The sequence below is a fragment of the Trichechus manatus genome, unplaced genomic scaffold, assembly GCF_000243295.1.
Source record: "Trichechus manatus latirostris isolate Lorelei unplaced genomic scaffold, TriManLat1.0 scaffold00232, whole genome shotgun sequence".
In the NCBI taxonomy this organism is placed as follows: Eukaryota; Metazoa; Chordata; class Mammalia; order Sirenia; family Trichechidae; genus Trichechus; species Trichechus manatus.
This window is the reverse complement of record NW_004444168.1, coordinates 1,417,228-1,442,409: the sequence shown is the minus strand read 5'-3', so window position 1 is coordinate 1,442,409 and position 25,182 is coordinate 1,417,228. Positions and strand designations below refer to the sequence as shown.

Below are 25,182 nucleotides of genomic sequence, written 5' to 3'. Positions count from 1 at the left end.
CAGTTTACCGTTAATTGCTGTTCTAGTTTGGTAGCAAGTGATTGTTGTTTGATTTTGAGCAATGACTCTCAAATCCTGTATAAGTGAGGATTACGCCCTGTGGTGTATCACCTTAGACTCATCCACGTAGCCATACTGGAAATGGTTTGTCTGTCATTTCAGATCAAAGTTACAAGAAAAATATCAGAAAACAATTGACAGGCATAGGTAAAATCCCTGACGCATGGGCCAAAAGCACAAAGCAGGATGTGCTGGATGACTTGAAAAAACAATAATCCTCAATGATCACATGAAAGTCGCCATATTTGGACAATCCTGAATATCTCTTCTTACAATGAAAATCCTCTATATATTTTGCAAATGGACCATATAAAAATGAATAAATAACAAGCATCTTAAGAGAACAAGATTTTTGGGCAATGAATCTCATTTTTCTCTGCTTCACTTCATTTTAGTTCTTAAAAAAGTTATTAAACAATATAACATAAATATAAATATTTAAAATACCTGTTTATGTTTTAAAATAACTATTCAAATTATACTCTTTTTATTAAAAAGATCATATTAACAGAAGAAAATCTACATATTTGAAGCTAGGAATTTTTAAGGAAAAATTACATAACATTTCAAAAATATCAAGGTATAAATATCAAATCATAAATATTAAGTAGAAATCTGTTTTTTGTTGTTGATGTTGTCTTTCAGAAAAAAATATTTTTGCATATTGAAGAAGCAAAGAAAAAATTATTGTTAACCGTTGAATGGAAAAAAAAATCATGGGAACTCATGGTTTCAAAGCATACGCTATTTTCTCTTCTCCTACTATGAATCAGACTCAACCAGATCGCAAACAGTTAGGTTAGGTTATAGGTGAAAGTAGATAAGTAACCAAGGATACAGTCTGCACTCATTTGGAAAGATAACTTTTATCAAGTAGATACAGGATAAAGACATCATTTAACTATTATCTTTCCCTTCCCTAATCTCTTAGCAGCTCCTCCCTTGTGCAAGGTAAAAAGAGAAGAGATTCAGAAAATAAAAAACCCAGAAAAGAACGTACTGATTCTGAGCATGAAAGTTTGAGTGACAACACAGAGCTATGTACAAATCTAAGGGGGATTAATTCCAGGAACAAGATTGAGGATAAAAGAAGAAGTATCATTTTTCAAGTTTTTACAGACGGTTAGAATTTCATTAAGCCATTAATGAAAAATAATATTGATTTTTATTAATTACACAGTTAAAAAAACTCTTCCACTCATTACAGTCAATTAAATCCCAGTGTACCAATAACGTCATGTTTTTAAAAAATTACAAAAAAGAAAAATCTTATCTCTGAGTCATACTCATGAGAGGCTCTTCATACAATTCGAACAACAGGGTCATGATCACAACTGTCAAGAACAGCTGAAACTGGCCAAGGGCCAGAGAGTAATGAAATATATTCTCCAGGACAGCATCTCAACATCCAAACAATCAAAGACAATGGCTAATGTCAGATTCTCAAGACCTGATCTACTGGAATTCTGACGTGCTGAAGACTTTCTTTATTCTGGACATAGAGGCATTCGTGATGGTTAAGACTGTGCGTCAACTTGGCTGGGCCATGACTCTCAGTGTTTATATGTGATCACTCCCATGATGGGATCTGCTGTGAGTAGCCAGTCAGTTGAAAAGGAGGTTCCTTTGTGGTGTGGCCTGAATCCGAATATAAGCAGATGTTCTGGCTTTTTGCTCGCTCTGGATCCTGTGGTTGCCTCCTGTTTGTCTGACCTCTGGTTCTCAGGACTTGAGCTATCAGCTTATCTGCCAGTCTTGGGATTAGTTGATCTCAACAGCCTGTGATCAGAGCCCTTCTTTCCGACCTGAAGATCTTGGGTTCACCGGCCCCAGCGGCTATGTGAATGGGGAGAAGCCTCTATCCTAATCCACAGACTTGGGACCCTCCAGCCTCTACAATCGCATGAGCCATTTCTTTGATATAAATCTCTCTTTAGATATATTTATACGCTTTACTAGTTTTGGTTTTCTAGAGAACCTAGCCTAAGACAGATTTCTTGGATTTCCTTTTACTAGCACGCCCTATACCTTCCCTAAAGTAGATGAGACAGCCCAGGACTGACAGTGGACCTTCCAATGGGAACAGTAATAAAAGTACTTGGGTTCTCAGAAATGGGAGGTAAGAATGCTGATTCTTTGGATCAGGAGCAACAAATGACTCTGCTTCTTTGGTCCCCTTGAGGAGCTTCTGTGTTTCTCACAATCTATTTCAGGACAGGTGGCAGTTATGGAAAACCCATGTCTCCAGAACAAATCATGGAGGCAAAATATTTACAAGGACTGCTTAACAGTGTGGTTTTCCCTCTGCACTTTGGAAGAGGAATCTTGGTGAGAGTGGCAAGCATCTCCTGATGTAATAAAGTTGGCGTGATGAATAACTGTAGTTGGAAACAAAGCCCATTTCATAGGAAGACATCTGTCTCTCATTGTCAATAAAGAAATACTCACGAGGCATTTTTGGGACTGGAGAGATTAAAAAGGCAGACCCAGAAGCACAGTTAGGGTGGGGAGTACAGGACATGGTCCACATTTGTAAGGGTAAAATGGTGACATCCTACCTGTTAAGGCTATGATGAAAAACAGTTAAAGCAACAATATGAAAGCAGGAGTATAAAATACAAACTAGGGTTACTTTTATTCATGGTTGTGAGCTCCATGAAAGCAAAATACATGACTTTATTTTCTTCATTGTGTCCTTGAAAAATATGCGATACTCTATAAACATTGTGGAACAAAGTGAAGGTTACTGTTTTTAAAATCTGTTTTCTGAACTTTGTAACTTACAATAACTAAAAGTGTCAGAATATATAAACTTTAATTTTCAAGCCTGAATTGGTATAATAATTTTAAATGCTTTTGACAAATTAAGCATATTTCTTATCATAAGAAATGTATTAGACTTTTTGTGTGGGCATCTCAAACTTTCCCTCATCAACCTCAAGAATGTGACAGAAGTAAATAGATAACATGGAAGATTTAGGTCTACTCTGCTCAGATACATTTTTAGAGTAGAAAATGTAGATGAGAAGTGGTCAACTGACTTGAAATAGTTGAATTCATGCTAATATTAAATTAGTACATCACATTCGTTCCAATTTTGTGTGGATAGGCAAATCACAATGTTCCCGGGACTCTTAATTTTAAGTTAAGCTTAAACAGAATAAAACAAAAAGTCCACCAGCTAACATCACCATACTTCACTGAATCTATAAAGAAGTATTAAAAATTATTTAATTTCTGTCATTCAAGTACCAGAGATACTTGAAGGCATATTTTTAATAGTTAAAAAAAAAAAACCTGTCAAATCTAAAACGTGTAGTTATTTTATTTTATAGAGGCCACAGTAGCAAATAAAAAATGTTTATAAGTGTTGATGATTATTATTCATCACCAAAAATGCATTCATCAATAGTTAAAATTCCTATATGTAATCAATATACCCAAACTTGAAGATATCACCTATAAATTCTTTAGCTTTCATTAAAACAAAACAAAACAAAAACCAGAAAGCCTCTTAATATGAAGAGGAACAGTGAATGGGTAACTAAGAGGAAGGAAAAAATAAAGTGGAAAATGAGCATAGTGAGCAAAATGAGGTAGTGGAGTTATCCACTACCCTAGAAAATTTATAAGTAGAAATAAGTTTCCCCCTTAAAATTTTTTTTTGGTTAACTCCTAATTACAACTGCTAAATAAAAACAGGGGGGAAATAACCCTCTGGGATAGAGACTGGATCAAGAAAGAGATTGTTTTAGTAAATTATTAAGCTAAAGCATGTAATAATTGGATTCTGACTTTAATGCTTCAGGGTTTCTCCCTCTCCTAATTCTCCCAACAATCCCGTGAGTCAGAAACAAAGACAGTGACACATGGATTTGAATGGAGACTCTGACTCTAGGCTGCTGCACTTAACAACTACACACATGGCCTCAGGTTACCTAAGGAGTAATAACAGCAGTAGCTGAGCAGAAGTAATAGTAAATCTACTCCTCTAACAAAACCTGCTCTGGCATTAGTGAACGTTCCTGTATTGAGAAACTACATAAGCAGTATCAGAAAAACAAACACAAAGGAAGTTATCCAGCTATGTGTATGATGGGTCTAGATTAAAATCATGACCAAGGTGAGTGTACAGTCTTCCTCTCTTTGCCACACATGGTTGGCTTTCCAGAGATGGACTTTGTGTAAGAATGCGAACAGATGGATATAATCTCCTAGGTTTCCAGGTCCTAAGAGATGCAGCCCAGATCTTATGATAAAGAAGTGGAGGTTTTCATTGAGAAGTTTTGAAGGAGGTCTCCCTTTCTTATAGGGTGCTGGGAGGGCGGTCTGCCTTTAAGATTCGCATCCAAGCCCCTAAACTGAGGCCTTGGACTCAGAGCATTCTCTTATAAGGAGGCTGGAAATTGGGTCTCTCCCTCCAGTCCCTTCTCCTTGTCAGAAATGGCTTCCTCCCTGTTCTGAGCTCGTAGTAACTTTTTCTGTCTCCATGACTAGTTAACTGTACTAAAGTAATTAATTTTGTAGCTAGATGGGAAACATTTTTATGCTGTTTGCCCGTAAACAAAGGCACTTTCATCTTACCCCCCTTCACTTTTCCCATGCAGGCCAGCACATATACCCCTCTAGTTTATGCTGTGTAAACCCCAGACCCCGAGTTCCCCTTTGTTCTCTTGCCCATGGTGCATCTAGTGGCGTGCATGGAAGTGACCAAACATCCCGCACTTAGACGGGAGCATTTTGGGAGAACGTGGCTCTTGGTAAACTCTACTACGTTTGTCGCCTTCCTGAGTCCTATAAGTACTAAAGGCATGCGACCATGTCAGTGGGTAGAATCAGTTATTCATTCTGATCCAAAGAGCTCTGCACTGTTAGATTTATTTCATTAGCACACTGCAGAGGGCAAAGATCTAAAGGTGAAAAGCAAGTTTAAGAAGTAAGGAATGAAAAAATTGATCCAGTAAAAGAGTTTGTGTTTTGTGGTACCGTCCTTGGACTGTGGGGCAACCATACGGAAGCATTTACTTTTTCTTTTTCTACTTTGTACAAAACTGTGATTCCCTTTAATCACCCAGTGCTTCAGTAAGTCTCAGTGTAACTATGCACAGTTTTATGTCAATACAAAAACAGACAGGTGAGTAATGAAAACTTTAAGCACAAAATAACTGTCTCAATGACTACAGTGCTGCAGGAGCCATGGTAGGGTTTCCAGATAAAATATAAGACATATTTTTACACCTTGTATTTGTGTTTACCAAGTTCTGAAATCCCATAATCCTGACATTCTAGATAGTAACCAGAAGCAAAGTGAATTATGGCCCAAAGTTGGGTTGGGAAAAGCCACAAGGAAGATGTACTCCAGAGAACAACTCAGGGGCAGAGATGTACCAGATAATGGTGACTCTTGGTGGCTATGTCTGACACTTGAGTTATAAGTAGAATAAAAAGGAGCTGATATGGGAATAGAAAGAGGATGTAAAATGGTGAGCAGAACAGAAGATGTTTATCTACGTGGCCATAGGAGAGAGAAGAAAAGTTGAGACCATGAAAGGGAATTGGTATGCGTTAGATGGAGAGAGAAGTGGAAGAGGGGCTTGGCTAAAGGACTTCGCTGGGTTCCACTGGACTCTGACCTACACTTATTCCACAGTAAGATAAAGGGGAAAGATTTGAGGAAAAAACTTTGGGTGGAGATTTCCTGTCTTTCCCTGCCAAGTTTAGTCTATACAGGTTACTCACATGTATTCTTTTATCATTCATCCTGTTACTCTGGGTTTCTGGGGTTAAATGAGATCATGAGGTAGAAGTTGACAAGATTATAAGTATAAAAGGGTAGCTTCGAGTCTTATCAAGAACATCTCAGACTCTTCCATGCTCCTCTCCTCCTCACAGCCTCTCTTGTCCTGCTTCCAGTTTCAACAGCCTCTGTGTGACACCTCTAGTGTCAGCTAAGTTCTCATTCTTATAGGCTCCCTTCTACTTTCTCTCTGGGGCTTTACTCTTCTTTCTGTCTATGAAATAATACAAGCTCATTGTCAGCAACTCTAAAGATATAAAAAAGTTCAAAAATCACACACATTCTTAACATTCAAAGATAATTCTATTAACATGTTGGCTACATCTTCCAGAGATCTCTTGATGCATATAGAGATAATTTATATAAATTTTACTCCAAGGCTTAAACTTCACTGGATAATAGGCAGTAGGTTTCTAATAATAATCGCTTTTACTCTTATAAATAATGCTGCCTCTGCATAATATTATGAATGTTTACACTCTAATATAATAGTTTCATTATGAAAAAATCCTAAAATTATATATCTGAGTGAATGAAGATTTTCGTGAGTTTTATACATGTGGTTGTATTGGTATCCAGATGAGTCATATTGATTTTACATTCCTATCATTAAAAAAAAAAATTTCCATAGAGTCGATTCCGGCTCATGGCAACCCTACAGGACAGAGTAGAACTACGCTACAGAGTTTCCAAGGAGCGGCTGGTGGATTCAAGCCGCTGACTTTTTGGTTAGCAGCTGTAGCTCTTAACCAGTATGGCACCAGGGCTTCCATTCCTATCATATTCATATATAATATCCCATTTTCCGGCATTCTCAGTTTTTCAACCTGTTTCAATCTGTCAGTCATGAAATGAAGCACAGTAATCACAGCACTGTTACCACAAGTCTACCACTAGAATTACTAATGCTTCTCTCCTTATTGTTACTAGTAGTCACTTCATTGTGTCTTTGGCACCTTACTTAGCCTCTCTGTGACTCAGTTGTGTCATGTATAAAATGGAGATAATACTAGTACCTTCCTTACAATATTGTTGGAAAGAATAAATGTGTTAATAAATGTAAAAGCCTTAGATCTGTGTCTTGCACAGAGTAAACAGACTCTCCCAAGCCCCTTATGTCTTCCCTTTTGAACCACATTTCACTAGAACCACATGACAAAATGAGATCGTCTCATCTGAGATTCACTGAGAGTTAAGTTCAAAAACTCACTACAAGGGTTAGATGATTCTGAACTGGGGGCCTGAAATCTCTAGCACAATTTTTAGGTTGATTTGAATGTGAGGGGCTCTTTGACATAACATATGCCTGAGACCAAAAGCCCCTTTGTTAACCAACCACCTTGACCAGCAAGGTGAGTACTTTGATAACAATGGCAAAACATACACACTTAAGCTCTGTAGCCTGGGAGCACAAGTGAGAAACACACTTAAAGAAGAGTAACACCGAGGCGGTGGTATCATACCCTTCAAATGAATGGTCAACACAAGTGTTTCTGGGGAGAACGGCCACATCATTTAGTACCTGACTCTCATGGATGATGCCTCTTCAGTGGAAACTATGAAATAAGTTGAATATATAAAATATTAGAGAATAAAATAACAAACATTCACAAACCAAACATCTGGTTTAATAATGAAAATATCACACACAAAGGTAAAGACCCCTATGCGTGGAAACACACAATTAAAGACCCCTATACATGGAAACCCTGGTGGCATAGTGGTTAACAGCTACGGCTGCTAACCAAAAGGTCAGCAGTTTGAATCTACCAGGTGCTCCTTGGAAACTCTATGAGACAGTTCTAGTCCGTTCTATAGGGTGGCTATAAGTTGGAATCGACTCGACAGCAATGGGCTTGTTTTGTTTTTTTGTTATGTGCCCCCCCCCTTATTCCTTGTCCCAACTCCCACACCAGAGTGGTAAACACTATCTTAAATTTTATGTTGATCAATCATTTGTATTACATATATATGTATCTATAAACGGCATTTGGTCCCTGAAACTTTTTCCACTCAGTATTATTTGTGAGATTCATCCATATTAATATTCATAGCTCTAGTTCATTCATTTTCACTGCTGTATAATTTTTAACTGAAGGAATATAGACAACTTCTTTATCCATATTTTTGTCTATAAACATTTAGGTTGTTTCCAGTTTTTCCATATTATAAACAATGCAGCTGTAAACTTTCTTTGTACATGGCTCCTAGTACACATGTACCAGATTTTCTCTAAAATGTATGGATAGGGGCAGACTGTTAAATATTTGGCCAAAGCTAAATGGATGCTGAACCTTATTATCATGGAATTAATTTATAGGGCAAAAGTCTATTGTAAAATTATTTTTGAAAAGGTAATTATAATTTTAATACTGCAAATTTTAGTAGCCAATTTTAACGTTTTTTAAATTATAGCACAGGAACATTAATTTCTCAGAATGGTCAGCTATTAGTTTGCTACTACAGTAACATACTAATGTACTTCTCAGAATCTATCCCGCAAACACACAGGAAAAGATACCTCCCCCAAAAAAATGTATGCACAAGATTATTCACAGCATTACTGTAACTAATTGTTCAGTGCTGGAAGATACTAGACAACTAGGAAATAAAGGGAAAGAGTCAAGTAAACAAGTGCTCATGGTTCCCCATAGCCTACCTACTGACGTACTTGACCAAATGTTAGTCAAGCTCTTGCTTCCCCATATGCCCCCAGAACTTTGCCTGGCCCCCAAACTTAAGTAAGCACTAACGTGCAGAACATCTTCCTTAACAGCTCATTCTAGAATCTACCAAACACAGATAGAAATAATTCCTGTTAAACTTCCCTCAGTATGCTGTCTGCTCACCCCCATCTCATGCCCTCCTCCCCGACAAAGTTCCTGCTATCCCTGCTTAAAATAAAATCCTTTTTCTGTTTGATTTTGAGACAATTGCAGATCCTGAGGTCCGAACATTTTCCCCTATTGCAATAGCCTTTTTGAATAAAGTCTTTCCTTACCTAAGTCCTGACTTATTTTTATTCGACACAGCATTTATCCTGCTCTTCCTGTATGAACTATAACACCAGGTAACTGAGAGGAAATTTCTATTTACAGAATAAGGCAAGCTACATCATAATCAAAATTCAGAAAACTATGGAAAAAGAAAAGAAGACCTTGAAAGCACCCAGAAAAAAATTATGCATTACCTATAGGGGAAAAACAATTAAAATGGCAGTAGATTTCTCATCAGAAATCCTGGAGGCCAGAAAGAAGTGGCATAACATTTTTCCAATGCCGAACACAAAGTACTGTGAGCCCAGAATTCTTTGTCTAGCAAAAACATCCTTCAACAATGAAGGGGAAATCAAGATCATTCTCAGATGAAGGAAAACTAAGAGAATTTGTTACCAGCAGTCCTACCCTAAGGAGCCCTGGTGGCCCATGGTTCAACACTGGGCTGTTAAATGAAAGGTCAGCATTTTGAACCCACAAGGCACTCAGCAGTAGACAGACTGGCAGTCGGCTTCCATAAAGATTACAGCCTCGACTTTTTATGGAAAGGGAAGAAGCCCCGAATAAGTAAAGCACTGTTGAAGAAGAAGAATAAAGTAGGAGGACTCACAATACCTGATCTCAGAACCGACTATACAGCTAGGGTAGTCAAAACAGCCTGCTACTGGTACAACGACAGATACATTGACCAATGGAATAGAATTGAGAACCCAGATGTAAATCCATCCACCTACAGTCACCTGATCTTCAACAAGGGCCCAAAGTCCATCAGATGGAGAAAAGACAGTCTTTTTAACAAATGGTGCTGGCAAAACTGGATATCCATCTGCAAAAAAATGAAACAGAACCCACACCTCACACCATATACAAAAACTAATTCAAAATCGATCAAAGACCTAAATATAAAGCCAAAAACTAGGAAGATCATAGAAGAAAAAATAGGACCAACGCTACAGGCCCTAATACACGGCGTTAACAGGATACAAACCACAACCATCAACACACAAACTCCAGAAGATAAGCTAGATAACTGGGATCTTCAACAAATCAAACACCTATGCTCTTCAAAAGACTTCACCAAAACAATAAAAAGAGAACCTACAGACTGGGAAAAAATTTTTGGACATTACAAGTCAGACAAAGGTCTAATCTCCATAATCTAAAAGAAAATCCAACACCTCCACAACAAAAAGACAAATAATCCTATTAAAAAATGGGTAAGGGAAAGGAACAGACACTTCACCAAAGAAGACATTCAAGTGGCCAACAGACACATGAAGAAATGCTCCAGCTCACTAGCCATTAGAGAAATGCAAATTAAAACCACAGTGAGATACCATCTCACCCCGGCATTACTGGCATGAATCAAAAACACTGGAAATAACAAATGTTGGAGAGGCTGCGGGGAGATTGGAACTCTTATGCGCTGCTGATAGGAATGCATAATGATAACCATTTTGGAAAATGATATGGCACTTCCTTAAAAAGCTAGAAACAGAAATACCATACAATTCTGCAATCCCACTCCTAGGAACATATCCTAGAGAAATAAGAGCCATTACACGAATAGACATATGCACACCCATGTTCATGGCAGCATGGTTCACAATAGCAAAAAGATGGAAACAACGTAGATGCCCATCAACAGATGAATGGATAAACAAACTATCGTACATACACACAATGGAGTATTATGCAACCATAAAGAACAATGATGAATCTGTGAAGCATCTCATAACATGGATGAAACTGGAAGACATTATGCTGAGTGAAATAAGTCAATTACAAAAGGACAAATATTGTACGAGACCTCTGTTGTAAAAATTCATGAAAAAGTTTACACACAAAAAGTAACAATCTTTGTTGGTTATGAGGGATGGGAGGGGTGGGGGGTAATACTAAATAGACAATAGATAAGTGGTAACTTTGGTGAAAGGCAAGACACCACACTACTGGGGAAGCCAGCACAGCTTGTACAAGCAAAGGTCATGGAAGCTCCGTAGACACATCCAAACTCCCTGAGGGACTGAATTGCTGGGTGGAGGGCTGTGGGAACCATGGTCTCGGGGAACATCTAGCTCAATTGGCACAACAGTTTTTAAAGACATTGTTCTACATTCTACGTTGGTGAGTAGCGTCTGGTGTCTTAAAAGCCTGTGAGCAGCCATCTAAGAGACTCCACTGGTCTCACCCTTTCGGCAGCAAGGGAGAATGAAGAGAACAGGATAGAAGGAAAAGATTAGTCAGAAGGACTAATGGACCACAGCTACCAAGGCCTCCACCAAATTGAGTCCAGTACAGCTAGATGGTGCCCGGCTACCACCACTGACTGCTCTGACCTGGATCACAACAGAGGGTCCCGGACAGAGCTGGAGAAGGATGTAGAACAAAGTTCTAACACAAAAAAAAAGACCAGATTTACTCGCCTGACAGAGACTGGAGAAACCCCGAGAGTATGGCCCCCAGACACCCTTTTAGCTCAGTGATGAAGTCAGTCCTGAGGTTCACCATTCAGCCAGGGATTGGACAGCCCTATAAAACAAAACGGGACTAATGAGGCACAGTAGTGTAGGGACAAGGACTAGAAGGCAGAAGGGGACAGGAAAGCTGGTGATAGAGAACCCAAGGTTGAGTAAGTACAGTGTTGACATGTAGTGGGGTTGTTAACCATTGTCATAGAGCAATATGTGTACTAATTGTTTAATGAAAAATTATTTTGTTCTGCAAACCTTCATCTAAAGTGAGAATAGCAGCACAACTGGAAGAACATAATCAACATAACTGAATTGTACATGTAGAAATTTTTGAAATGGTGTATCTTTGGCGATGTATATGTTAACCAAAAAAAAGTGTCCTCCAAGACCAAGAAGGGAGCGTGTTGACATGTCATAGAGTTGTTAACCAATGTTATAACACAGTATGTGTACTGACTGTTTAATGAGAAAATATTTGTTCTGTAAACCTTCACCTGAAGTACAATTAAAAAAAAAAAAAAAAGATTACAGCCTCGGAAACACAATGGGGCAGTTCTACTCTGTCCTATAGGATCATTATGAGTTGGAATCAACTGGACAGCAATGGCTTTTGTTTTTTGGCTTGTAACTACGCTTTCAACTTATTTAATAGATATAGGGCTGTTCAGGTTATCTCTTTGTTCTTGAGTGAGCCTGGGTAATTTATGTCTTTCAAGGAATTTGTCCTTTAAATCTAAGTTGTCAAATTTATTGGCATGAAGTTTATAACATTCCCTTATTGAACTTCTAATGTCTATAAAATCTACTCTCTCATTCTGATATTGGTTATTTGTATCTTCTCTCTCTCTTCCTCTTTTCTTCTTCCCTGATCATTTTGACTAGAAGTTTATCATCACTATCTTCTCAAAGAACCAGCTTTTGGTGTCATTAATTTTTCTCTATTGTTATTCTGTTTCCTATCTCATTGATATCTGCTCTTTATAAATCATTTTAATCTGCTTACTTTATGTTTAATTTGCTCTTCATTTTTCTAATTTTTTTAAGTACATACAAAAAAACTTTACAGCTGCATTGTTTATAATATGGAAAATTGGAAATAACTTCAATGTTTATTTCCAAAGAATGGATAAAGAAATTGTCTACATTCATTCAATTTAAAATTATATAGCAGAGAAAATGAATGAACTAGAGCTATGAATTCTAATATAGGTGAATATCACAAAGGATATTGAATGGAAAAATTTTCAGGGACTATATACTGTTTATAGATACATGTATATGTAATATAAACGAATGATCAGCTTTAGCTAAGCGTAGGATAAGGTTCCAGTAGAACCCAGCAAAGTCCTTTAGCCTAGCCCCTCTTCCACTTCTTCTCTCCATCTAATGCATACCAATGCCCTTTCACGGTCTCTACTTTTCTTTTCTCTACCATGAACCACATACATAAACATCTCTTTTGTTCTGCCCACAATTTTACCTCCTTTTTCTATTCCCATACCAGCTCCTTTTTATTCTACTTGTAACTCAAGTGTCAAACATAGCGATCAAGAGTCACCATCATCTAGTACATCATCTGCTCCTAAGTTGTTCTCTGGAGTACATCTTCTTTGTGGCTTTTCCCAACTGAATTTTGGGCCACAATTCACTTTACTTCAGGTTACTACCTAGAATGTCAGGATTATAGGGTTTCAAAACTTAGCAAAGAAAAAGATAAGATGCAAAAATGTGTCTTGTATTTTATCTGGAACTCCTACAATGGACTGTTGCTTCCACAGCAGCAGAGTGATTTTGTGCTTAAAGTTTTCTTTATTCACCTGTGTGTTTTAGTATTGCCATAAAACTCTGCACAGTTACATTGAGACTTACTGAGGCACTGGGTGATTAAAGGGAATCACAATTTTGTACAAAGTGGAAAAAGAAAAAATTACTGCTTCAGATGATTGCTCAACAGTCCAAGAATAGAACCACAAAACACAATCTCCTTTACTGGGTCAATTTTTAATTTCTCATGTCTTAGACTTCCTTTTCATCTTTAGATCTTTGCCCTCTGCAATATGCTAATGAACTAAATCTAACAGTGTAGGGCTCTTTGGATCAAAATGAATAACTGACTCTACTCACTGACATGGTCATGTGCCTTTTTTATTTACCGTAATGAAGAAGCTGATAAACGTAGTAGAGTTTACCAAGAGCCACGTTCTCCCAAAATGCTCCCATCTAAGTGTGGGATGTTTGGTCACTTCATGCACGCCACTAGATGCATCATGGGCAAGAGAACAAAGGGGAACTCGGGGCCTGGGGTTTATACAGCATAAACTAGAGAGGTATATGTGCTGGCCTGCATGGGAAAAGTGAAGGGGGGTAAGATGAAAGTGCCTTTGTTTACGGGCAAACAGCATAAAAATTTTTCCTATCTAGCTAAAAGATTAATTACTTTAGTACAATTAACTAGTCATGGAGACAGAAAAAGTTACTACGAGCTCAGAACAGGGAGGAAGCCATTTCTGACAAGGAGAAGGGACTGGAGAGAGAGACCCAATTTCCAGCCTCCTTAAAAGAGAATGCTCTGAGTCCAAGGCCTCAGCTTCGGGGCTTGGATGGGGATCTTAAAGGCAGACCACCCTCCCAGCACCCTATAAGAAAAGGAGATCTCCTTCAAAACTTCTCAGTGAAAAGCTCCATTTCTTTATCATAAGATCTGGGCTGCATCTCTTAGGACCTGGAAACCTAGGAGATTATATCCATTTGGTTCACATTCTTATACAAAGCCCATCTCTGGAAAACCAACTATGTGTGGCAAAGAGAAGAAGACTGTGCAATCACCTTGCTCATGATTTTAATCTAGACCCTTCTTATATACAGCTAGATAACATCCTTTGTGTTTGTTTTTCTGATACTGTTTTGTAGTTTCTCAGTATACGAATGTTCACTAATGCCAGAGAAGGTCTTGTTAGTTAGAGCAGTAGATTTACTATTACTGCTGCTCAGCTACTGTGATCATTTCTTCGGTAGTTGGAGGCCATGTGGTTAAGAGCAGCAACCTAGAGTCAGATTCTGGATTCAAATCCATGTGCCACATTATTATCTTTGTATCTGACTCATGGGGTTGTTGGGAGAATTAGGAGAGGGAGAGACCAGGAAGCATTAAAGTCAGAATCCAATTATTACATGCTTTAGTTTACCCTAATATGTTAATAAAACCATCTCACATCCCAGAGGGTTTTTTTTTCTTCTTTTTTTAATTAGCGGTTGCAATTAGGGAGTAACAAAGATAATTCCTTGGGAGGAAAATTTATTTCTACTTATATCTTTTCTAGCATAGTGGCTGACTCTAGTATGAAAATATGGTCATTCTCCGCTTTATTTTTCCTTCCTTTTAGATACCCGTTCACTGTTCCTATTCTCATTAAGAGGCTTGCTGATTTTCTTGTGCAAGCTAAAGAATTTTCAGTGTGATATCTTCAAGTTTGTGTGAGTTGATTACCTGTAGGAATATGCATCTATTGATAGTATACCAAAAGACATCAATACTTTGAAATGCATTTTTGAGATGAATAATTATGATCGACACTTACGAGAGCTTTTTATTTGCTACCGTGGCCTCAATAAAATAAAATAACCCCACATTTTACATTTCACTTTTTTTTTAACTTAAAAAAAATGCCTTCAGGTATCCCTGGTACTTGAATGATAGAAGTTAAATTATTTTTAGTAATTCTTTATAGATTCAGTGAAGTATGGTGATGTTAACTGGTGGGGTTTTTGTTTTATTGCCTTTAAGCTTAACATGTAGTCCAGAAAACATTGTGATCTGCCTATCCACACAAAATTGGAATGAATGTGATGTAATATTTCAATATTAGCATCAATTCAATTATTTCAAGTCAGCTGACCCCTTTTCATCTACATTTTCTACTCTAAAAATTTATCTGAGCTGGTTTTTGCAGAATAGACCTGAATCTTCCCTGTTCCCTATTCACTTCTCTCACATTCTTGAGATTGATTAGGGAAAGTTTGATATGTCCACACAAATAGTCTAATAAATTTTTTATGATAAGAAATATGCTTAATTTATCAAAGACATTTAAAATTATTATACCAATTCAGGCTTGAAAATTAAAGCTGATGTATTACATTATGACAATTTCAGTTAATGAAAGTTATAAAGTTCAGAAAACAGGTTTTAAAAACAGTGACCTTTACTTTGTTCAACAAAAGTTTATTGAGTATTGCATAGTTTTCAAGGATACAACAATGAAAATGAAAGTCTTACTTCTTGCCTTAATGGAGCTCACAACCATGTTCAGGGTGGGTAACTCAGATGTATAAAATGGATCCTCATTTGTATTTTATACTCCTGCTTTCATATTGAGGGAGCCCTGTGGTGCAGTGGTTAAAGTGATTGACTGCTAACCAAAAGGTTGGTGGTTTGAAACCACCAGCTGCTCTGCGGGAGAAAGATGTAGCAGTCTCCTTCAGTAGAGATTTACAGCCTTGGAAACCCTATGGGGTCACTATGAGTTGGCAATTATAGGCATAACAGCTAGGATGTCACCATTTTACCTTTACAAATGTTGACCATGTCCTGTACTCCCCACCCTAGCTATGCTTCTAGGTCTGCCTTTTTAATCTCTCTAGTCCGAAAAATGCCTTGTGAGAATTTCTTTATTGGCCGTGGGAGACAGATATCTTCCTATGAAATGGGCTTTGTTTCTAACTATAGTTATTCATCACTCCAACTTGATTACATCGGGAGGTGCTTGCTACTCTCACCAGGATTCCTCTTCCAAAGTGTAGAGGGAAAACCACACTGTTAAGCAGTCCGGGTTTCTCCCTTGTAAATATTTTGCCTCCACGAGTTGTTCTAGAGACATGGGGTTTCCAGAGCTGCCACCTGTCCTAAAATAGATTGTGAGAAACACTGAAGTCCCTTGAGGGGACCAAAGAAGCAGAGTCATTTGTTGCTCCTGATCCAAAGAATCAGCATTCTTACCTCCCATCTCTGAGAACCCAAGTCCTTCCATTACTGTTCCCATTGGATGGTTCACTGTCAGTCCTGGGCTGTATCATCTGCTTTAGGGGTAGTATAGGGTGCACTAGTAAAAGTAGTCCCAAGAATGCCTATATGTTCAGAATGAAGAAACTCTTCAACACATAAGAATTCCGGTAGATCAGGTCTTGAGAATCCGACATTAGCCACTGTGTCTGATTATTCAGATGTTCAGATGCTGCCGTGGATAATGTATTTCTTTGCTCTCTGGCCCTTGGCCACTTTCAGCTGTGCTTGATAGTTGTGATCATGATCTTGTTGTTCAAATGATATGAAGAGCATCTCATGAGCATAACTCGGAGACAAGCTTTTTCTTCTTTGTAATATTTAAAAAGGTGACTTTATCAAAACACTGGGATCTAATTGAATTTAATGAGTGGGAGAGATTTTGTTTTAATGTATCCTTAATAAAAAATCAACATTATTTTTCATTAATGTCCTAATCAAATTCTAACCTTGTGTAAAAACTTGACTAAAATACTTCTGCCTTTATCCTCAATCTTGTTTCTGGAATTAATTCCCCTTAGATTTGTACATAGCTCTGTGTTGTCACTCAAACTTTCATGCTCAGAATCTGTATGTTCTTTTTCCTGAGTTTTTCATCTTCTGAATCTTTCCTCTTTTTACTTTGCACAAGGGAGGAGCTGCTAAGACATTAGGGAAGGGAAAGATAATGGTTAAATGATGTGTATATCCTGTATGTACTTGATAAAAGTTATCTTTCCAAATGAGTGCAGACTCCATCCTGGTCACTTATCTACTTTCATCTATACAAGAAGAGAAAATGTCATATGTTTTCAAACCACAAATTCCCATTATTTTTTCCATTCAAAGGTTAATAACAATTTTTGCTTCACTTCTTCAGTAGGCAAAAACAAATTTTTTTCTGTAAAACAACAACAAAAAATAGATTTCTACCTAATATTTGTGCTTTGACATTTGCAGTTTATACCTTGGTAGTTTTGAAATGCTACATAATTGTTTTCTAAAAATTCCTAGCTTCACATATGTAAACTTTCTTCTGTAAATATCATCTTTTATAATAAAAGAGTATAATTTGAATAAGACATAAACAGGTATTTTAAATATTTATTTTATATTATTTAATAAAATTTTTAAGAACTACAATGAGGTGAAGCAGAGAAAAATAAGATTCATTGCCCAGAAATCTTGACCTATTGAGATGCTTGTTATTGATTTATTTTTATATGGTCCATTTTCAAAATATATAAAGGGTTTTCATTGTGAGAAGACGTGTTTAGAATTGTCCAAATATGGCGACTTTCATGTTATTATTGAGGATTTTTGGTTGTTTAAGTAATCCAGCACATTCTGCTTTGTGATTTTGGCCCACGCATCAGGGATTTTACCTCTACCTGTGAATTTTTTCTGATATTTTTCTTCTAGCTTTGATCTGAAATGATAAACAAACGATTTCCACTATGGCTGCATGGATGAGTCTGGGGTCATACTCCATAGGGCATAACCCCTAACTGCCTTATATGGGATTTGAGAGTCATTGCTCAAAATCAAAAAACAATCACTTGCTACCAAACTAGAACAGCAATTAATGATAAACTGGCCTGTTGCATTCTACTTGTTGAATATTTTTGTATACCGCTGAACTCCAATCACAGCCTGAGGATGGTAGAAGGGAACACTGTGGTCCCCTTCATGTGGAGGAATTGCATTGGTACAAATTGCTCTACAGCAGAAATGTTGTTTGCAGCAAACACAGAGTTGCTCAGATAGCATTTTTTCAACTTCAGGAAACATTTCTTCTACAGGCATACTCAATTCTTTTCTACTCTTTCCATTGTGGGATCCAAAGCTTCACTCACCACTTCTTTGAAAAATTCAATATCTTTTATCCCCTAATGTTCAATGCTTACCAAGTCTTTTTGTGGAAAGATCAAGTTATTTCCCAAGTGATCACAGAATAAATCCAACCATTCAGATGCAGTACTTCTTTTATCTTTAGCTACAGCAGTGGACTCCTGAATGGCAGAGAGTATGACATTCTTTATGGCATATAAACTGATTGTTAAAAAATCTTCGTTTTTCACCTTCTTTGTCTGAAAAATATATTTGAATATTGTTTTCAATGTAATTCCTAAAAAAATATTTTGGATTATGAAGGTACTGCTGGTAATTATCAAAGTTTTCTTCTTCTACTAGAGAAATGAGAATGTGTTTCTCCAGATTAGTTCTGTTCCATTGAATGCAGGGAAGGTAGCTCCCAGCCATTTTAGAGGGCATTTTATTCCATATGGTGGTGCAGATAGCTGGAGTGAGCTTATGCCACAGAAAATCAACAAGTGCTTTGATAGAGGTTGCTTCTAGGCAGGAGATCTTAAAACTCATGAAGAAATCATCTTTCTTGCTTTCCAGTTAGTTTATAGGATCACTGGCTGTCTTGAATGCCCTGTGCATCTGCTTAAAATTCTCTGATGCTCTTTGGAACAAACACAAAGATAAGTCAATTTTATATCTACTTGTGAATGTGTAGCTTTTCGCAGTGGATGCAGATGTCACCTCCTGTTCTATCATTCTCAGGATTTTGTAGAAATTACTTGGATTATAATCACGCAGTTGCCTTTGAACATTGTTAATAATTTCAGTAAATCTTGAAAAAATGTGGTTAGTAGTCATATTTATGGACTCTTTATCATGGGTCTCTATTGACCTTCTCATCCTAATATTGTCCTCCTCATTTTGATATATATATCATACTTAATTTGAAACATCTCTTCAGGATTACTTTTTAAAATGTCCACCACATTTTTCTCCTTATTGAAATATTCCAAAAGAGTGTTTTCAGAGTCCACATCAATGTCAGGCTCTATGGCAGGAAAGAGAGTTGAGGATACATCATAGAACCATTTTTTGCCAAGCTGATTGAATTTCTTGTGTAGATCTTCCTCACTCAATTCCTTGCCCTTTACAGTTAAAGTTAACTGTCAGCTTCTTTCCAAGATGTCACCTTCATAACCTGCCTTTTTTTAATGCAGCTTTTCTTTAAACAAATAAGTTCATCAGCTTTTCTTTTGATCTCTGAAATAAGTGCCTCTTTAAGAACTCTCAACTTATTTTCAAACCTTGCTTTCCACTGTACCAGTGTTTCATTATCTGGGTCTTCATTAAAACACTTTTCCAGATCTTGCTTGATGGCTTCCTATTTTTCTGCCACTAGAGCTTCAGCTTCACTGGATCTGAGTGTCTGGATTTTTCCTTTCTGAATCTGGTTGGTCAGCTTGTTCTGCAAGCCAAGCACGTGACTCCTTAGCTCTCAGGTCCAGTGGTTATATATGGTTTCCAGTTTGCTCATGGCCATAACCTCTTGGGTATTCCTGAAGCTAAAGTTTTCACTCACGAGGGCCCTCCATAAATCTTGAACTCTGAATTTTACTTCTGACATCTTCATAATGCTGCCCCTGGTTTCCTTCTTGGCAGTCCCAAATATTCTGCTTTTCAGTTCCTGGACATTGTGGCTACAGTAAGGATTAGGAGGGGTCATTGGGGGATTGCCATCCCAGAGGTGAGGAACGAAGTAGACATGAGTGCTGACATCCAACTTAATGACAACACTGAAGCAGGTTACATCTGAGCACTGTTCCTGTTCAGCTGCTGTTGCTGCCGTTTCATCTAGTATCTGCTCTAGCTGCCTTCGACTTTCCATAGTTTAGTCTTTAGTTGTAACTTCCCCCACATTCTGATGGATAAACAGGCAGCTTAGGGAGATTTTTACTTGTTTCTTCCTATTCTACAACTATTGTAGACTATCCTGCATCACTGATAGGTTCTTTCCAAAAATATTGATTAGAGGCAAGTTTCCAAGTCCAATGACAAAGTTTGCTAACTCATTGTTCCTATTCTTGAATTTGTTCCCGAGTTCTGGTGCTCAGAGTCCTTCTGTGTCCACAACAGCACAAAGTCAAAGCCAAATTCCTATGTGAATGTCTCATCCACCTTCAAGAGCTGCATGTAGGCACTCCAGGTACACTTCCCGGCACTAATATTAAGTGCAAACCAAAAATGACATTCAGCAAGATGGGCTTCCCTGTGCTCAGCAGGTCAGGAATAGAGAGAACAAATGCTATTTGTCTTTAAGTTTCTCAGAGACCTTGTCAGAAACAGCTGCCACTCATTTCAGAGCCACATAAGAAATGTCGCCATCCATCAGCTCAATGGGAACTAGAGATATGATCGGTTCTGCAGCAATTTGTGGAAGTGAGGGGAAGAGTATCTTTTGTAGAGAAAGTTTCTTCCAGAACTTCATAGATTTGGCCAACTTCTCTGAGAAGGTGCTTAATTCCCAAGGTACTATCACTAATCTTTGTTGAGATGATTTGTATCTCATTCTTCCAGCATCTCGGGGAGTTGTTCTTTACTGCCTTTTGCTTTTCTTTTTGTACCAGTGAACACAAAGAGTATGAGAAGCAGCTTTTCCAAGTGTCCTGTAGTCAGGTTATCCAAACCCACTCAGCTATTGTGGGAGGAGAGTTTGTTGTGGATTTCTGAAAGATCTTGGAAAATTTCAAGGGAAGATAGCATTAAATCATTGAGAGGAAAGCTCTTTGTCAACTGTCAAAATCATGTTCTTTGTTTTTCTGTCTCAATGTCACTCTTGTGTTGTTCAATCAATGCTCCAGTTCCTCTTTTCTCTGAGATTATAGAGTTCTTTGTCCTTCTTACACTAAAGGTGCCATAGTTTGTCCCTAAAGTGGTAGTAAATTTTCCTTCATCTTAGATAACCTCATTTCTCCCAAGAGGGCAGTTAGAGTCTGGGCTTTTTCTTTGGCTTTCTAGCAATCTCTTTGGCAGTATCTTTTAGACATCCTTGATTGGGAGCAATACTGGCATAGTTCTCTGAGCTGAGAGTCACATCAGAGAGCTCTAGGAAGTGTCTGATTGTACTCATGAGCTCTTCTGTTAATTCTGCCTCATATCTGTTTCAGAGTCCAGTTCTCACTTTCAGGCTGGAATTATTGGCCAAAGTTTTTTCTTTGTCACCAAGCAAATGAATCGAAGGTTTTGATGACTGGTATTACTCACAAACAATTTTTTGGTTTCTTTATTGCTATTAGAAGTTGACATGAGGACTACAATGAGAGAAGAGGCTTTCTGCAGAAGAGCGAGCTGTCTTTCATATTCTCTTGCATCTCCATGAAGATTGGTGAAGGTCACACACCTGTCAAATCCGTCCTTATCTTTGCCCCCTGGACAGAAACAGCAGATTTCCACCACATCCCCCATCAAGAGATGGTCCTTGCTGCTCCCACTGCAGTGTTGGTGAAAGGAGACATCTTGTTTATGTTTACTGAGAAGACAGTTCATAATCTGAGATTTGGAAGCAGAGAAGCCATATCTAACTCCAATGAAGGACACACTGGAGGTGGATACACAGTATATCTGCTGATTTTTGTAATAATTCTTTCCTTTTTCTGATTTCCCTGTTTGCTGCCAACTTCTTCTAATTTGACTGAGAGACCAGAGAAAGAATTTAATTCGAGAAGAGCAGAGATTGGGCACAACAAGAGGAAGAGCAAATTGACAAGTGGAAAGTTTGGCTAAAATATATTGCCTGGCCAAATCATCTGCACGGTGATAAATCATCATCTGAATATTCATTGGGTGAACATGGCGTCTTAGATTACTGGCTGAAGGATTAATGGAATCGTCACTGTCTTCAGAAGTGTCTTCATATGGGTCAAAAGCCTCATTTTCCTGGCTTGGATAGACTGAGCCCTCTGTGTTTCCACCATCTTTAAAACCAGGTATTTTAACTCACAATTGAGCAACAGTAGCTTCTGCAGAAAATAAAATAGAAGCTCTTGTTCAAAACTGGGTTGGTTGTTGTATGCAGAGGTTTTATAAATCAGATGGAAGTTAGCTCTGCCCAACCTCTTTGGGTAGTGATGTTCTAGGCCTAGACGCTGCCGTAAGTCTAGGGAAACTCCATTTTCTATTTTGTTATTTTCATTATCATCTGCTTCATGGGGCTGTTTTTTTCTGTGGCTGAGACTTTTCAATTGTTTTCTCAAGTCCTCTATTTGCAAAGAAGCTACAGTGGCTTCATAATCTCCATTAATGAGCAATCACAAGTCTTTCTCTAGGTTTTCCCAATCATGATGTGCCTCAAGTTTGTTAAAAATATGTGCAACTTCTTTAGATAGCGATTGTTCCATATATCTCATTAATGACAAGTTTTGATATTTCCTCTTCCGACAAGTCTTTGATTCCAATTGTGGCTGTCACCCCTGTGAGCACCAGGAATGCCTGAGCCCTGTAGCTGCAAACATTTTTGAACTCCTGGTATTTATCATGGACTGTTTGCTTTTCATGCAGCAGGTAGTCTAAGTCATCACACCCCAGGAGACACTGAAAAGTATTGTTTCCCATTTGATATCCTACACCAGTTGTCAAGCAAAGTAGCAAGAGATGTATGTTTGCCTGCTTGGTTACTCACAGGTTATTCGAGAAAGTATTGAGAGACAAGATGACCTCATAAGTGGCACTTCTTTGAGCTTCCTCTAATATTTCCTGTGACTCAGATTTTTTCATTTCCATGAAATCATTCTGGGTCTCTTTTAACATTCTAATTAGTTCATAAAATTTAGTAATTTTGACTTGCTTTTGGTGTGTCTCTCACTGGAAGATTGACTATATGATGGAGTGAGCCTGAGGAAAGTTGTTATTCTTTAGAGGTGAGGATCCAGACTGTGAGTGCACAACTGAGACTTAATAAATTTAGTATTGCCAGTGGAATACTCTTTGTAAAAGTTGACAATGTTCACCAGAAAATTCTACATATTCCAATCTGTGAGGCATATGCTAATTCAGGTGTCATAACTTTTAATTTTCTGACTCAACATTTGCATGAAATTTATCAGTTTTTTAAGCTGCTCTTCAGGATCAGATAACTTCCAGGGAGGCGGGGCCAAGATGGCAGAGTAGTCAGATGCTTCCAGTGGACCGTCTTATAACAAAGACCTGAAAAAACAATTGAATAGATTATATATGACAATCTAGGAGCCCTGAACATCAAAGGCAAAGTTGAGAAACCGGACTGAGTGACAGAGGGAGGGAGAGATGGTTCAGAAGCAGAGAGGAGTTGCCAGACCTGAACTGGCGAGAGCCTGAGCCCTTCAGGTCCGATCAGCTCATGGGTGAGCGGTGAGGCAGGCAAGCAGTGGTGCTCCGGAGGCATATTCCACACCGGGAGAGATTCAGCAGCAGAGAGTCTACTCAGCCACCCAGAACCAGTGAGAAGCAGCCCTTGATCAGTGAAAGATAAGTACATGAGTCTGGCTTACCTCGCGGATCAAAAATACCCCCCTTAGGGAGAAAACTCTCTCCCATTTATCTCCCTGCTTCCTGCTCTGCACTGGGTCCTGGACGGGCTTCAGCAATTGCTGAGTCCCCTGGGCTGGAAGTAGGATCCTTCGCATGCCCTGAGCCATTCTCCCTGCCTTGGAGAGTGAACAAATTAACAAACAGGAGAAAAAATAAACTGCCAGCTCCCCTAAGCCAGGAACCCAAGGTAGGCACATCTCCTTTGCCTAGGCACAGGCATAAGGGATCCATGGACTTTGAGTGCCTTTCCCCCAGCATAGACTTGTGTGGGCCCGTTTCAACAGCGTAGGCCCTCATTACCGCAGTACAACAGGGTATATACTCGGAGTCTAACTTCAATTGTTTCAGCTGTGAAGTAGCAAGTTCCTGACATTTGACAATGCTCTGCCCACTAAGCAGGGTCTTCACCTACCCACATCAGGGGCCGGAGGACTGGTGGCTCCACCCACACCACCTAGCCACCTGCAACAGGGGGCCAAGAATAAGAGGTGCCCCGCAGTCCTTACACCCAACAGCACTGGGTGCTCATACCCCAGTTGCAAAACCCACCCATCTATGCACTATAGGGAATAGGGACACACCTTCCTCTTGGACACTCGGGGGTGTCCATTGGCCCCCTGCCTTGCTCAGCGTGTGTTCCCCTGCTGCAGCCAGATTCCTGTGCCTACACCAATCAGCCATGCCTGTCTAGAACTGTAGGTGAGAGCCTGCACCACATACTTGGTGGCTGACTGCCTGGATACCTGAGTTGAATCCATACAGGCAGAGTGCGCAGACACCTAGGCTGACATGCTTAGTGGCTGGTCTGGCCACCTGGGGGCAGGACATTTGAGCTTCAGGGATGCTGGTGACTGGGCTAGCTCACACGAGCAGCCTGTTTGGGCATATCAAAACAAAACAAGAAGCTAGGACACAGTAAGCACACATAAAATAAATAAATATAATAACTTACTGATGGCTCGGAGACAGCAGTCAATATCAAATCACATAAGGAGGCAGTCTACGATGGCTTCAGCAAGCTCCCAAAATAAAATCTAGAAATTTTCCAGAGGAGGAAAATTTCTCGGAATTACCAGAGGCAGAATACAAAAGATTAATATACAGAACTCTTCAAGAAATTAGGAAGGAAATTAAGCAAAATGCAGAATACGCAATAGAGGAAATTAAACAGATTAGAGAAGAGCATAATGACAAATTTAACAGGCTGCAGGAATCCATAGAGAGACAGCAATCAGAAATCCAGAAGATTAACAATAAAATTTTAGAATTAGACACTTCAATAGAAAGTCATAGGAGCAGAATTGAGGCAATGGAAGTCACAATTAGTGAGATGGAAGATAAAGCACTTGACACCAACTTATTTGGGGAAAAATCAGATAAAAGGGTTTAAAAAAAATGAAGAAACCCTAAGAATTATGTGGGACTCTATCAAGAGGAATAACCTAC

The 25,182-nt window shown here is 38.5% G+C and overlaps 1 pseudogene; it reads right to left on the bottom strand.

Annotated features, from left to right (window-relative positions):
• Positions 1–17,664: 17,664 nt before the first annotated feature.
• The window catches only part of LOC101345003 (interferon-induced very large GTPase 1-like), a 16,034-nt pseudogene continuing 8,516 nt past the window's right edge, over positions 17,665–25,182 (bottom strand).